At 42.7% G+C, this 15,898-nt stretch overlaps 1 protein-coding gene across 14 annotated transcripts in view; it reads left to right on the top strand.

The window, feature by feature from the left end:
• Nucleotides 1–7,307: 7,307 nt before the first annotated feature.
• The window catches only part of DUSP26 (dual specificity phosphatase 26), a 41,846-nt gene continuing 33,255 nt past the window's right edge, over nucleotides 7,308–15,898 (top strand). For 12 of the 14 annotated variants that reach the window (XM_040618072.1, XM_040618068.1, XM_040618065.1 and 9 more), the window contains exon 1: nucleotides 7,308–7,452. The gene's annotated coding sequence lies outside the window, so the exon portion shown is untranslated. Of the gene's footprint in view, nucleotides 7,453–12,354; nucleotides 12,591–13,029; nucleotides 13,089–15,898 lie in introns of those variants that run through there. The other 2 variants (XM_040618064.1, XM_040618067.1) reach the window with 2 other exon arrangements.

The following is a 15,898-nucleotide window of genomic DNA, read 5'->3' as shown; positions in this document are numbered from 1 at the left end:
ACTGGACGACTGAGCGCAGCGCTGATTCCAAAAGAACTTGTCTGATCTGCACTGTGGTCTCATCCACATGTCGTCAGTCCCCTCTGAGTCTCTTTCTGAGGCCTACAGAGTGCTTTTAACCACATGCAGCTCTTCTTGGAACAAGCTGCAAATGCAGAGCAGTGTTTGAGATCAGCCCCCTGAGATCACTCACTGCGTGTATCTTGTTCTCCTCAGGAAGGTCTCTGGGGCCACAGGCTCTTAGGGGTTGGGGTAAGCGATGTGTTTTTACAGATGAGTGCAAAGCACCATGCAGATTTATAGCACTGCACAGATGTTTTTAAGTCCCTGTGAAAAATAATTGATAGCAGCATTGACACACAACCTGATCCTGTCAGGTGCCATGGCTTCCCTGGGGAATGCGATGCTGCCAACTTTCTCTGACCTTGGTGCTTGAGGTAGTGTTGTGCCCTTGGGGAGCCATCCAGGTGAGCAGGCCCTTCATTAGCAGTACTTTCAGATCGTATCCATTAGAACCAATTATTGGCTGAATTATCAATAAAGGGCAGCTTGGTGACAGCAATGGGTGACCACATGAACTTACAAGCAGGCGTATCTTGAGAGTTCCCTCATAGGAAGGGGAAGGAGGAAGGAGCAAGCAATGTTGCTGCTTCCACAACATTTCCTTAGGGGAGAAAAGAAAGCAAATGAAGTGGAATAAAAGCTGCAAAATAGAACACCCCTGACGGTTTGCTACTGAATGTAGTTTTTCATTTAGAACCAAGAGGGTGGTTCATAACAGGAGGAGAGTGAGGGGTACACAAGAGTAGTGCCATCCCAGGGAGATTTCAAAGAATATCTTGAATTGAAGAATTTGTGTGATTAACTGGAATTACACAAAGATGCACAAACAACCTTGGCAAAATGGCATGAGCAAAAAGAAAAAAAAAATAATCCAGTGCTTCACACTGTCTGATGCTATTCTGTCTTTTGATGTTTGTTTTCTGCACAGTGCCAGCAATTTCTGTCATTTCTGGTGCATGTTGCCAAGTCTATTATTCGGGATGATGCCTGCTTTAAATATTTTTAGCAGCAGCGGATCTTTAATCATGGGGAAATTGTTTTCAGGAATGATTATTTCATGTGCATCCCAAAGCAAATCTGAAGGTCTAGTCCAGAAGCATTTGTGATCATCTTGTAGCCGAGGGACGAAGTAGGAAGGATGGGGCAAACTCAAAGGCCATTAAGGAGAAAGATGTTTCATTTGGATGAAACAACTGATCTCTGCCCTCTGCTGAAACTGTAGGGTGCTTTTGACTGGTAATGATAAATTCAATCTCTGACCAGAGACAGCAGTACACCTTCTGATATCTATAATGATGGAAATTAAGTATTTATCTGCAGCACGTTTGTGATGAGCTAAGTAAATCATAACTGTGTAGAAAAGACTTTTTAGTGCTCCAGTATATCCATTGTTCTTTTTAAAAGAAGCAATGATTTTTGATGCTTGAGAGTTAGATACCCAGCTGGTGTATCTCTATATAATTCCATTTACTTCACCAAGGAAACAGCAAACTGGAAAGCAGAAATGTAAAGTCAAGCTTGGTTTTTTATTATTTCATTCCTAAGATCCTGGAATGAAACAGTCAGATTTTGAAAAGTCCTGTTAAGAATTTAATAACTGCGGCTTTGGAGCTAAGTGAGACATTGACCTTGAATTTGTTCCCCCTGTGAGGTAAATCTCACTCAGGATACACTGGTATTTGAGTACAAAGCTTCCATGAATTTTACTGCCGCGTTTCTGTGCGTGTGTGCTAAATACCTTTAACAATGTTACCTCAGTATCAGAGGCTTGAATGTTCAGATAAGCACATAAAATCTCAGATGATTATCTGAATCAATTTTGGAATGTAAAATTAATATGAAAACATAACAAGAGCACAGCCTTTCTAACAGCCTATCTACATGACTCCTATTGATTATTATTTGTATTAAGGAAGCACCTGTAGTTGTCTACTGAAATTAATGGCAGGCATTTTTCATACTTGTGCTTAACATAGCCAGGACTTGCAAACTCAACAGCGTGCACACAGTATGCATTCATAGGGATTTCTGTGCTACTGCTGAAGCAACAAAGACATTAGGAGCTTGTTTGTACAGGTAGACATAGAAAAACTAATGCAAACTAGTTTTCAGAATAATTAATTGCATGACCTTAAATTGTGGTGTAGGCAACCTCAGTCAAAACCAAAGGAAATGTAGTTCAGGTAGTGAGGATGTAGGACTGGGAAAGGCTGAGCTTCACAGCTTTCCGAGCTACCACCTGTCAGCTGCATTGCAGTAACTGACTGTGCACAAACTCTTACCCTGGCCCGATTGTAAAGCAAAATCCCAGGGAAGCTGGTGTTTTACTCTGCTGCCAGGATGGGCTAAGAGCTCACACAGGCAGTTCCTGTCTGATATGAAGTAAGTTATTAAGTCATGGTAACTTGATTGCTTTTGACAATACCCATTCTCTCTAGATGGAATTAAAGTTGCTTCAGTTATGAATGTGTGTGTCCCCATGAGGCCAAATGTGTTTTAACTAAATCATTCTAAATTCACATCAGTAGTTAATTAGGATCAACTTCCCTCAGTATCTCAGTATTGTAAAGGAAAAGTAGGATAGAACAAGGGGACACATTAACCAGCTCATTTATTAGCCAAGACTGTCTTCTCTGTCATTGCAACTAGATGTTTTTCCACAGTATATTTTAGTATTTTGCTGTTGGTCCTTCTCTGAGCCTACTGATAGGAACAGAATATGAAATTAGGAAATAAAGAGAAAAAAACCCGTAGAGTACTTGGGCCCTTCCACACAAAGCTGTGGTTCAAGGTCTGGTCTGAGCCTCGTATAGACGCAATAGCTGGTTCTTATTTTAGCCTGGTATCTATGGTCCACCTCTGGATTCTGATGCTTGCTGTCTAGGCTGTATCATTGAGCACAGCTGTATTTATGACTTTCCCAGAGCTGTCACCTCTGCAGAGCACTGCCTCTCAGCCCCAAGCTATTTGGCACTGGGATGCTGCCAGTCCCATTATGCCTGGTGCGTGTGGAGCTCTCTCAGTAATGGTAATTTAGGCAACGTGTGATCCACTACTATGACAATCCAGGGAGTAATCTCAGAGCTGCCCCTCTCTAACAGGAGCTAATCTTTCCCAGCTAGAACACCGTCTGCTCGGAGCTGGTGGTTTTACCTCAATAGAAAATTACAACAACTGACAGGACCACATTAGTTACAGTAAATTAGCTTTGGTAACACTCGTAGAGAAACAAGCATGCAAACAGTCTCTAAAGGAGTTTAGCTGCTGCTTGCTGACTAAATCAAGATGGGATGGCGTGTGGATTCCCATCCTTTAGTAGGGTAAGAAAGAGCCTTGCTTTAACTCGGGGCAGCAGCCTGCACTGCAGTGCTCAGGCTGAGCCAGTAAGAGGCGTTACTTGGAATGGAAATTTACAGCGCAATCAGTCTGGTAATTTTTGAAGAAAAGAAATTGAAAACCAGAAGAGTAATTCCTTGTCTCTTTTGCAGAAATATGTAGGAGTCAGTTCATTCTGAGTTATTACAGTGTGTGCCAGTCAAAAGGAGTGTGTGGAACAGGCTAAAATGAGGCATATTACATTTCTGTTACTGGTATTGTTGCGGTCTAGCATTCATTAACCAATGCCTCAGTGGCATAGACATACCTACCTCGGGAAATTAATAAGAGTGTGATTGAGACCATCTTCTGGGTAATGTGGGTTCCAAGCAATTCTAAGTCAAAATTACATGTACCAGGGAGAGTTTAAACTTAAATCTTATAACCTGGGTGGTTCCAAACACATGCTTAGAAATAACATTTACAAAAGCGGATTCAGTTCATATAAGCATCTGGGGGCAAGGTCTGTCATTTTCCTTTGTCTTCATAGGATAGTTTTCTCATTAGACCTGTAGGCACTGCCATAATAAATGCGATGGCGTAAGTACATGCAGAGCTGGAGTACAGGGGCTGCCTAGGGTCAGCACTGAGGTGCAACAGAAGAGCTAGGAAGGAGAAGAAGAACTGGTGCGTATTTGTTACTTAGCTCTGCAGAGAATCAGTATGTGAAGTATTTGTACTATTGGGCCAAAACAAATATATTTCAAGCTGATGCTAAATGCAAAACAATCTCATACTGAAAATCTAAGGTGTTGTCTACACGTGTCAAAAGACATGACTAATGAAGTTGGCCCCAGGAGCATAATTCAGTACTCGTTAGCCTCCTTGCTTTCATGATTATACTAATCCAAAGAAGGAGATGAGGAGGAGATGGCTGAGGTAATCCTACAAGTGATCTTTACAAAGAAAGTTTCTTTTAATCTCTTTCATAATTTTGGGCTGCAAAGCAGAAACCCAGGCATTAAATACAATGAACAATCCCAAAGCAAACCAGAAACAAATCAAAATGTTTCTTTTTATAGTTCTTGCATCCTTTTTCCTTTCCTTAATGTAGCAGTTTCTCTGTGGCAGTGTAAATGCAAACAAATGAGAAGGGCCCCAAAAAGGGACTACATTGTTTACATATGAGTTTATACAATGCAGTCCGTGACTTGGCTGATCCCTTGGCACTCCAGTAACAGAGCCAGTTAAGTATGGTAATTATACAGTCCAATCAAGAGGTCAAGGACCGATCTGGCTGCTTTACCAGATGGGGCTGTGATATGTATGAAAGATTTTGTGGCCATCAGCTGATCATGGAAACTCAGATAACTCGCATCAGTTTTTCAGCAGGAAGAATTCCTGGGCCAGACAGTTCATGCTGCAGTTTGTGATGTGGCAAGGGGCCCTACTGCAGGAGAAACCTGGAGCTGGCAGATGTCCTGCAACCCTGTTGCAGAATCCAAGCTTCCTTTGTTATGCTGCTGTTGCAAATCGGTGCTTTCACAGAAACCTGAGGTAGTCTGCTTCTGTGGGAGCGCCACATACCATTTCCTTTTCATTCTTTGTTTAAATCATTTTAGGCTTCTAGTTAGGAAACAGGCCTATAAGACTTACAGCAACCAATCTCCCACCACCAAGAGCAGATAGCTATGTAAAATTTACTGAGCGAATACTTCTTGGATTGCAAGCTTTTAAGGATAGGCAGCAGATACTCAAAGTCTCCGAAGGGATTTATAATGTTGCTAGTTTTCGTGATTCTATCAGTACAAGTCTCTCAATATTTACTGTTTGTTCTTAAGGCTGCATTTGTTGCAGAGATGTGATTACATGTGAATCTCAGCATTATAGGCTTGTTTCTTTATGAAAAGTAATGTTTCTAACTTTTGTAGATTTAAAGGAAAAATGGGAGATGTGCTTTGCCTATACCCTGGGGCAAATAGAAAGAAATCTAAGCTGAAACTTTAAAGATATTCCATAAATTTAATCAGACTTACTGTATTTTGAACTCTGCCTTTGACACGCAATAGCCTTAGATGAGCTGTATGCTGCCTCTGTATCTCAGTTTCCCTGTCTTGATCCTGCCTGAGGCAGATTGCTGTCTTGATAGTACTGTGACCACTGCAGCGGAAAAGTTTTCTGTTTGTTATTAAAAGTCACTCAGATGTAAATTCCAAATTCCTAATGCTTTATGTATGTTTTAAAATCTGTACTGGGGGAATATGATTCCGAATCTCCAGGACTTGCTGTTTACCTCTGAGCTGTGATGGGACAGGGATGCAGCAGTGCCGTTTCAGCCATTTCCTCTCCTGCCAGAGCCAGAACTGCGTGTGTGTGAGAAGCTTTTTCAGATATGTGCTCCCTTCGATCATATTTCTGCTGCCTTACAGCCAAAGCAGGTCCACCTCCCGGCTGCTACTACCCAGCCTAGTAGTGCACTAAGCCACAGATCTTTTACCCTCTGGCAGTCTAACTATCTTCTCTAATGTAATTAAAATGATAATTATTCCCTGTCCAGAACATTTCTCTTACTCATAGTCTGTGGAAGTATTAAAGTTGATTAAACACATATGCTGCTGGTAGATAGCTCCTCCAATCACATATGGAGTGATAAAGGGTTAGGTAAGGGAGGGCAAAATATAATGCAATACTCTGCTAATGCAAAAGAAAGGGCAACCGAAAAAAGCAGAGTCTGTAACAGTGGGAAAGCCTGCCTTGAACAAAAAGACCTCTTTGCATAAGGTAGGGCTAGGGCAGTAGGGAGAACAAGCTATAGAAGTTTTGAGAGAGCTGGGAGAGCATTTCTTACCTCTTTACCTGGCACAGGTCAAATCTCTGCACCGCCAAAACTGATCGTTCAGCCAGGAGACAACCCTAATACTCTGCTCTCACCAGGTATTTGTGCAATGACTTTGCTTGTCTTCAGTTTGTGTGAGGTGCTCATGCTTAGTTTTGAGTGAAGTGCAAATGCAGAGAGGTGGCATACATAGGCGTATGCCAGATAGATCTGATCTGTCCATCTGTCTATATTTGTCTATGTATCCATATGCCTAGCCATGTATTTATTCCTATAATTATTTGCTTTTCTTTTACATATGTCTTCTCTCAATCTTAATAGAACAAATGGAATCAGAGAGGCAATATTATTAACAATTATTTCATGGTGTGTTTTCCTGCACACTGAAATCAATTAAACAAGGTCTAGGTGTGTGGAGATATATGTATATAAAAATACCACCTTAACCGATAGGTGGCTTAGGGCTGAGAGCAGTTGGTGTTGGCACCAAGGGGCCCTGATGCTATGATATTTTTCCCCTTAGGAGTACCTGTGTGGGCACTGGTACGTGAGCAACGCACCCATCTGAGGCGCTGCACTGTCCCAAGCACCCATATGCTATGAGTAACCGAACGTGGAAACCCATGGCAGTTTGGGGCCTGAAAAACACTATGGAGGAAAGCTTGCAGGCTTTTATGGATAAAAAGAAATTCAGTTTCCAAGGCTTTCAAAGAATTTTAACTACTGTGAAAACTAATATGAAGCAAAGCTCATTCCCTGATTTCAGACTAGACACAAACTGCTGAAGGTGGCCATCTTCCTCACCACAAACAAGTGTATCTTTACCTTAAAAGTATTAGTAAGACTGCGAGGCGAAAGGGACAGAAATAGCACTTGCTTTCACAGTGTAATTGCCTATATTCCATCTGGGGAAGATGTGTACGTTTTCTAATTTGCAGAAGTCACAAGCTAAAAAGCTTTAAAATGTACTTCCCCCACCCTCCCCATTTTCCTCCCATGGAAAAAATGCTGAGGTAGACTTTTCTTTCTCTGTAAACAGGATGCATTTTATCATTGTGGTAGGTACACTGCAAACCATTACAAAGAAAAGAGAGTGGAAGTCAGAGGGGGAGAGAGAGAGAATGACAAAAGCTTCACAGATTGAATTTGCTCCCCTGTATACTGGAGAGAAAGAATAGGACCATGTTGGTATGGAATGAGGTCTTTGATCACATGAAAAAGTGGAGGAAGCTGCAGAGGTAGGGGCAATTTTTGAATAACTAAAAATTTTTTCTGGTGCATACTCATTGCTGATTTTATTCCTTTCTAATCACTATCTCTGACTATTCACTTTGCTGCTGCTCTCAGCAAAGTTTTGTGGAAGGAACCCAGGATCCTTTTCTTGCTTCTTCAGTGACAAAGGTGCATTATTTGGGCTGCGTTATTTTGTAAGACTTTTTGTAATTTTGTAATTTTTGTAATTTCGTAAGACTTATTTTTATAAGACTTCAGCTGCTGAAGGCAAAGGTTTACATTCACCCACTTTCTTGACACACACATTTTCTGCCTGCATAGCCTTCTGTTAACCTGGCTGTACCTCAGGTCTGTTCGCTTTTTAATATACACCTGCGCGATACCCTAGTACAAGGGTTAGGTCCAGAGTCTATAGCTGCAGCTGTAAATAACAGAAATATCTGGCTCTTACTGCCAGAAAATATTCTACCATGAGGATTCCCTTTTGCAGGGCTTCTTTTCCCTTTATTTAGGTTATGCCTTGACCACACATCCATGCCACAGAAAAAGCCATAGAGGATTTTTCCCCTAAGGGAGGCCATGGCTATCCATGAAAAACTCAAATCTAAGGATCCAGCCTATAACTTATTTGTACATCCAAGATGTCCAAGCCTGGGATGTAGTTCATGTGATCCTACCTTTGAACCAGTTCTGTGTGCTCCTGCCCGCTCCAGTACTTTGCCCACTGGTGGTAGTGTCCCTCAATGCCTAAGACAGAGCCTTGCAGGGCATGTAGTATGGCTTTCTGACTCAGCCTTTGGATAAATTGAAAGCTCTTCATGACCATTTATCTTGCTCTGGTGCACGAATGGATGATGAGTAGACCCTATTCTAGTTTGTCCTCTGCCCATCCATCATCCGCCCTGCCACCTGCTATCCCCTTAATGAAGGGAACAGAGACAGATGAGAGCTAGACAGACAAATGGACGAAGACTGACAAAGGGATGTGCTCCTGGGTTTCACCGCTCTCAGCACCATGTGAATAAGGGATACATGGAGCTAATTGAACTACTTCCCCTTGATGGAAACTGTTCCAATTGGATTTTTTCTGTATTTTATTCTCTTGGGGATTTGCAGATAACACAGTTAAGTTGGGAACAGCATCTGTGCAGACAGACACAGCTGTAGGTAAAGCAGAAATCATTAACTAAGAGAATATTGGTGGGAACAACTGCTTCCATAGAACACTACCGTACTTTTGTGATATAACCTGCTACAACATGACGCACACAGAGGGAAAAGGTGATGTCTCTGCACAAGTAGGAGAACCCTTTGGCTTCCTGCCACACTAATGTTTTATGAGGAACCCAACACAAAGGTGATTGATATCTGGGCAAGACTGCAGTGGCCTTTGGATGAGGCTTATATTCACAGACTAAGATATCTACAGCATTAATTGTACTTGGGACTTTTATGGCAAGTAGAACTTACAGCAGTCTGCAAAAGCAGGCACTCTTTAGTATGCTATCCCTTGTGCTGCGTTGGTATGTCACCCTGTGCCTGCCAGTCATGCAATGGAGATAATAAAAAATTTATCTCTGGCAACTTTCTCATTTATGATCTTAGATTAGCACTGCCTACAAGGAGGAACTCTACCCTTATATTTGACTGTTGTCAGAGAAACAGTGACAGAGTACTGGTTTCCTGACAGCCGCCTCTCTCCCAGAGAAACCACTACAGAGTTTCTCCTAAACCCCGAGAAGATTTGCTCCTATGCCAAGAGAACATATAAGAGGATGTGTAAGGGCACCATCTGGAGCCCCCTGCTACAGTGGCATTAGCAAAGACATCCAACTGAAATGAATTGTAATGGAAGTGCCATTTGTTTTAAGGAGGGAAAATGGAAATTCATTATCCTGCAGGAGGGTGAGGGGATACAAGCATATTCTTGCCCCAGATGCCAGTTTCAGCAAGCAGTGACACAAGCTGGGAGTAGAAGTTCCCAAACACTTACATGGATCCAGAAAGTTGCCTGGTTTGTCTCCATCCTGTAGTGACTGGATTTCTCTTCTCCTAAGCTCATGCTCAGAGTTCCCTGCTAAAAACTACTGCTGCCCTCACCATTGCTAATGCATATTGACATCCTAGAGACTCTCCACCCTCATTTAACTTGTCAGAAAATAGTACTGTTGTAAGTACTGTTGATGCCATAAGTTATGTCTCTAAGTCCACATGTCACCTTTCGAGGGGTGAGAAAGGATGGAGCTGCAGTCTCTGAAGTTTCTTTGTTCAATGAGTTTTTGAACAAGGCAGAAGAAAATTGTTCGTTCCCCTCCTCCTTTTTAAGCAAGTGTTTTGGTTACAGGAAACAAAATAATAGGTGCATGTTGCGACGGAGGGAAGACACAGTCACTCAATATGAGTGATCAGCAGACTTCGTTTATTGTCTCTTACAGTCACCTTTTATGCCTTCTTATAATTACCTCATACATATTACAAAAGTTAAGCTCATTATTGGTTAGTTGCCTAAATACCAAGCCCGCCCCTAGTTTCTCTTCTGTAGTTATCTGTTCCCACCTGCAACATTCTTTTCCCACCAAAATCTTCCTGTTATTGTGTAACAAGGACAGCCAAAGACAGTGTATTTTGCTTTACTTCAGATAAGCTGAGAGCGATGTGCATTTTTGTCCAGCCAGCTGGACTATGTCTATGAGACCTTTTTCAGCTAGCCAGTTATCCACAGGTGCATAGCTTTTTGGTGTATACCCATTTCTTGGAAATACCTTGGATTTAAAAACCCTTGTTGCAACCTCACCGGGAGTTTTCATGCCCCTCCACATAACCTGAGGAGATACTGTGCCAGCTGCATGCAGGACTACCTTGTGTTTATCTTCCTGAGGTTAGTACCAAAAGGATATAGTAACTAGCATGGATGCTCAGGGATTTGAGAGAATGACCTGGTAAGAAGGCAGATGGCCTTACTGTGGTGCACATACAACTCAGCTGCAGAATACCAGTGCGCTGCTTCCCAGCAAACAGCCCATTGCCCCTGGCAGTTTGCTCTGTGGCATGGATGTGTGGTCAAGGCATAACCTAAAAGCAGTAAAAATTTGTTGCAACCTGCTGAGCCACCTGCGGATTGCAAAGCGTGCCTGCTTACATAAAAACCCAGACCCGACGAGAAGCTACTGCATCCAAGTTGTACTGGGTCTATTACAGACAGGTAGCTGACTCCCCCGGTAGAAGCAAACACCCGATTACCTCTGGCACGGTGTTTGGCATATTCGCAGAGCCCTGGGAAACAAAAGAAAGACAGAGGGATGCATGATCAATAATTAATTGCCATACTCAGTGTTTTACTGAGACATGATTACACTGTCCTAAAACTGCCTTTTCTTTTTCTCTTCTTGTTCAAGCTTTTTCAAGCTTTCTGTCCACCAAATCCTTTTTGGAGTGAGCATCATGGCCATGACTGTTTTCAGTCCTGACTGGGTACCAATGCTGTAATAAACACAAATATCTTCCAGGCCTCTGAGCACATCCAGTACAAAAGCCACATGAACACTAATTGTGTCCCTGTGTACTACTTCTGGATGCTGTACACAGGCAGCGATGAACTTACCAGCTTGTTTGGCACCATCCAGATGAAGCCAGTGTAGCGCCAGTTATGCCTCTGTACCCCCTTTGCCAGCAGATAATTAGACCAAGGTGGTCCTGGCAAACAATGTGATACTCACCTGATTTAGCAGGAGATACGAGTTATGTTCTTTGCAAGATTTGTGAACTTTTCAACCCACACAGATTCTCCCTCCACTTACATGAGGATAATGTCTGAACATCTCACCAGCATGAATGCTTTATGCTACTGATGCTGCCACCAGCTAAACAAGAATTATTCCCATTTTGTAGGAAGAACTGAATCACAGATGGATCAAATGACTGATCACAGGGAGTAGATGGTAGCACCAGGAAATGAATGTCATTCAGATGCCTATCAACTATTTTGATTAATCTCTCTGAATCTGGCTCTACACGTGGTTATTGGTGAGCTTTTAGGGGCTTTGCCTCAAAATCAAGAGAAGCTGGCAATTTTTCAGTGTTTCAGGGTAAAATCAGATGCCATTTGTCATTGGGTCCCTTTGTTTAATCACACAATAGGACTTTTTCAGCATTTAAGGACAGTAAATTCCTTTCACATTGTGTCCCACAAGCACAGAGGATAGAAAGAGGCAAATCTGCTATTGCCTTGAAGTGAATCTCTAGCCTACCCATCTTGCAGCACCAGAATATTTGAAGAGAACTGAAAGCTTGTTAAGATCAATGAAAACCAAGCACAGACAGGGGTAGGGAAGGCTGCAGTGATTTTAATATCATGTTATGAAGGAAAGAGAAAGGTGCCTTTCTGCTTCAGCTGGAGGCAGAATGGGAAAAGACAGCTCTCTCTCCTTCCCTAAACAAACCCATCTGCAACACTTCCAATTTGAATCCAAATAATATCTGAGGTTTGGGATTCAGCAGCAAACTAGCTTTGAGTCCTTAATCCCAGCGCCTGATGTTTGGGGGTGCTGGGATTTGGAGCTAATTAATTCAGCCACCTGTAATTTTTGTTCAGATGTGCTGTCTGCCTTTTCCTTAGATATATCATATGGTTTGGAAGGCTGCAAACAACAGGCAATGCTGGCCTGAATCATAATCCCCCTGTACTGCCCCCACCCCCACCCCCCACCCTTTTTTTAATCTTTCCTTTATTCTTTTTTTTTTTTTTTTTTACGCTTTTTCCTGTTTCTTCTTCTTTTCTTCCATCTTTCTCCTGCTGCTCTCTCCCTCTTCTGGGTCCTTACTCAAAAGAAGCCCAGCCGAAAAAAAAATATCTGACATTCAGTAAGTGATTCAGCTCCGCATGAACAGAACGGTCTTGTTCCCTTCAGGGCTGTCTGCAGAATGTTGCTCCCAGTGCCCATCCCAGTCTCCCTGGCTGGTTACAACTAAGCACAGAAGATTCAGTGCCGAGTGTTCCTGTTGGGAGCAAAGCTTCAGGTGATAAATATTGCAAGATCTAGAAAACCCAGAAGTCCTGTCCTGATTTCTTCCCCTTGGCAGCAAAAGGATGGAAGAAGAACGAAAAGATAATTAGTTTGGAGTTTTCAGAAATGAAATGGAAAAGGTTAGTTCATTCCCTTCTAATGCCAAGTGAAAGCTTGGGCTTAAACTATCCAAGCTGCAAGGTTCTGCCGCCAGTGAATGTGTCTGCTTGCTTGTTCACAAAACACCCTCTGCTTTTTTGTTCCTGTAAAAATAATGCCTTGCAATAACTAAAGCTGGAGTCAGTTTTCCCACATCTGTAGAGCCTGGAGCTGTGATTTTTTATGACTGCTTTTCATATTACATTAGCGCCAAGTGAGCCTGGGAGCCTCATTCTACTGGGTGCTGCACACAGAGGCAGCAGGGAGGCAGCTGCAGCCCGAGCAGCTTGCAGCCCGAGGCCTCCGGCCAGAAACGAGCTCTCTGCAGCAGTTCTGGGCATTCGTGCAGAGGCTTAATGGCTTCAGTGGGAGCACCATACTGAGGAAAGGTGTCTCTTCAGATCTTATGCAGGCCCGGAGGCTAACGGGTATGTGAAAAAATGAAGAGGGATGGAAGATGGCAGAGCAACAGGAAGAAGGTAGTGTTGTTGTATTGCTTACCTTTACATCCAGCTTTTAGGTGCCTAATAGAGATGCACTAAACCAATCAACAGTTTTAAGGCTCACCTCATCCTCTGCCTGGCCAGTATGAGCAGGATTGTGAGTTTCTGAGCTAGTCTGTTTGTATTTCCAAATCCCCACCAGATTTACCTTGATTTTAGAAGGGAAAATGATCAGTCTTTGCAGGATTTCCTAGTTCAATCCTTGTTTTCCCAGGCTTTTAAGGATGGCTGGTAATAAAACTTCCCCTAAACCATGTTTGTCATTTCACTTTACATAAATCGGTAGCAAACTAGAGCAAATCCTACAGCTGCAAGCCCTTTCACATGGTTTGGAGGTCTCTCTTGCAAATATGTCCTATTGCTCCTGCCTGATCTTAGGTGTGCCTGGTAGACTCAGGTGTATGAAAACCCTTCTTTGTCTCCTGCTACCTTAGCAAGCATCCACTTATATTCTTGTCTCATGCAATTAGGCGGCAGAGCTGTAGTTTCTGGTGCTGGCAGCTGTTCATTAACATTGTCATCCATGCTTGGGTCTGTCTTGAGGAGTCGGGTTGAAGCACTTTGATACTGGTATAGTCAGACTGCTAATGCATGCTACCACTGTTTCTCTTGCAGAAATCCTTCTTTTGAAGGTACAGAGAGGCCACCCAGGTTGTTTCGATTGAAGGTCAGGGGACATCTGCAAGTGGTAGCAACAAATAGGCCAAAAGGACCCTGGAGCTCACAGGCCATTGCTGTTTGAATGAGATAAAGTTATAACTATTTAACATTCCTGGGTGTGAAATTAGAATGATCACATAATCTCCTTAGTCTCTGACTACAGGTCCAGCATGGGAATATGAAACTTAATTGGTATTTTCTTATCAATACACTCAAGTTGAGGGATTAAGGATAAGACTCTTAATACAACCTGAATTTTTGGAAGATGCTTCTGATTTTAGTGTGATCAAAGAAGCATCACTGGTGCAGAGGGAGCCTGAAGAGAACATGTGCAGGAACATGAACGTCAGTTCTCAGGGTGCACATACTCCGTACACATGATCCTACCCGTGCTGTTCTTCACCCACACACCTAAGGTACAGGCTGTGCAAAATGTCTCAATCAGTAACACAGACAGGTAGAAAATGCAAATGCGTTGTTGGTTGGTCTCTAGGTAGTTTTTTAGGTATTTTTATTGGTATAACAGTGCTTTAAATGATGTTCCATAAAAAAGATCTGTGACCATGTGAATATATACACAAAGGACTCCTGTTGATTGCTCTGGTTTTATTTGCTGTATAAAGTTAAGGGCATGGTTAAAAACTTTGCTGAACAGTGATGATAAGATGAATCCCCTTAATGCATGCTAAAAGATGCATTACAACCACACAGCGCATCTCCTCTGTTGTCTCCTAAATACAGCGTCGTGAGTTACCGTGTTAATGCAAAACTCTTGCTGCCCTAACAAATAAAGAGTGGCAGGTATAATATACCATCAACCCAGTCCCAGAGCACCAGCTGCTGGCTTTGTCAGGGTGACCTGGAGCAACAACAGGATGTGTGAATTGGTGTATTTTCCTCCGATTAAGTGCAAGCTCAGGGCTCCTTGGAGTACATTAGTGTGCAGGAATGCCCTCTGTGTGAGACTGCCTGCCAGCACACATCCATGTCCATCTTCATTTACAGTGAAAGGCAGAGGTTTGTACCTTCTGTGGTAGTAAATGGGCAAATAGGACTGCAATAACCAAATCTGCAGTTCTTTTCTGTTATGGGAGCTCTTCCTATTTGTTCCCTCCCTGTCAGCTCCAAGCTGCATTTCTCTCTTCATTATGTCAGCTATAACTATATATCTCAACCCTCCTTTCTGGCTCCCCCTTGTTCCCTAGAGCTTTTCTTGTGAAGTTCTTGTATTTCATTCTTTCTTAACTGCAGTGATGTCCTCTGCCTGACCATCAACCTTAGAAGTTGAATGGATATAAGGAAATACTGCTATATAGGGGGATATTTCCATCACCTTGCTCTCTAAAATGTCTGGGTTCAAAGCACGTCTCCATAGACTCATAGTTGCAAGACAAATTCCTCTCGTGAGCAATTCAGAGCCAGACCTAGCTTAGGAGCAGAAGCAGCTTGGAGTGAGGAGGAGCCGACCATATCAGTTTAATAATTATCCCTGTGTGAATGAGAACTTCTGTGCAGGCACCCCTGAGTGCAGAGATGATAAGACAATTGTATCGTAGCATATATACTCACTGGGCTGTGTCTTCTCTTTAAAACATTCAGTGTTGAAGGCAGTTTGAGACTGACAGAGCCATAGTCCAGATGGTGACCTAATCCAGCCTGTGAATTTCAGTGGGTCCTGCATTAGCATGAATTGGGCCTGATTTTCCTCTCACAGCACTGTGTATCAGAAGTATTTACAGTTGTGTATTCCCACATTGTAACCAGCAGAAGAGCTGTACTTTATATTCTCGGCTTCAGTGGCTGAAAGGGTAGAAAGCGAAGAGGGTGTTTTATTCCTAGAACTCAAAGCATTTACCATTTTCTTCATTTTACAGATGGAGGTGGGGACACACGGAGGGGCATGACTGCATATTTTAAGGGTGTCATATATGAAGTCAGTAGTAATCTGGGAAGATTCTCATAAATCCCAAGACCAAGCAGTATTAGAGAGACCAGAGGAAACGCCTTGCAGAAAACTGCAAACACCTCCTTTCCAGGGAGCCAGAATCCCATCAAACTCAGACAGCCACCAGTACTGTTCTTGGCACCATGGTGCCAAGTCTCCTGAAATTGCCATGCTGCTTAAT

The sequence above is a fragment of the Falco naumanni genome, chromosome 19, assembly GCF_017639655.2.
Source record: "Falco naumanni isolate bFalNau1 chromosome 19, bFalNau1.pat, whole genome shotgun sequence".
In the NCBI taxonomy this organism is placed as follows: Eukaryota; Metazoa; Chordata; class Aves; order Falconiformes; family Falconidae; genus Falco; species Falco naumanni.
This window is presented reverse-complemented; position numbering and strand designations above follow the sequence as displayed.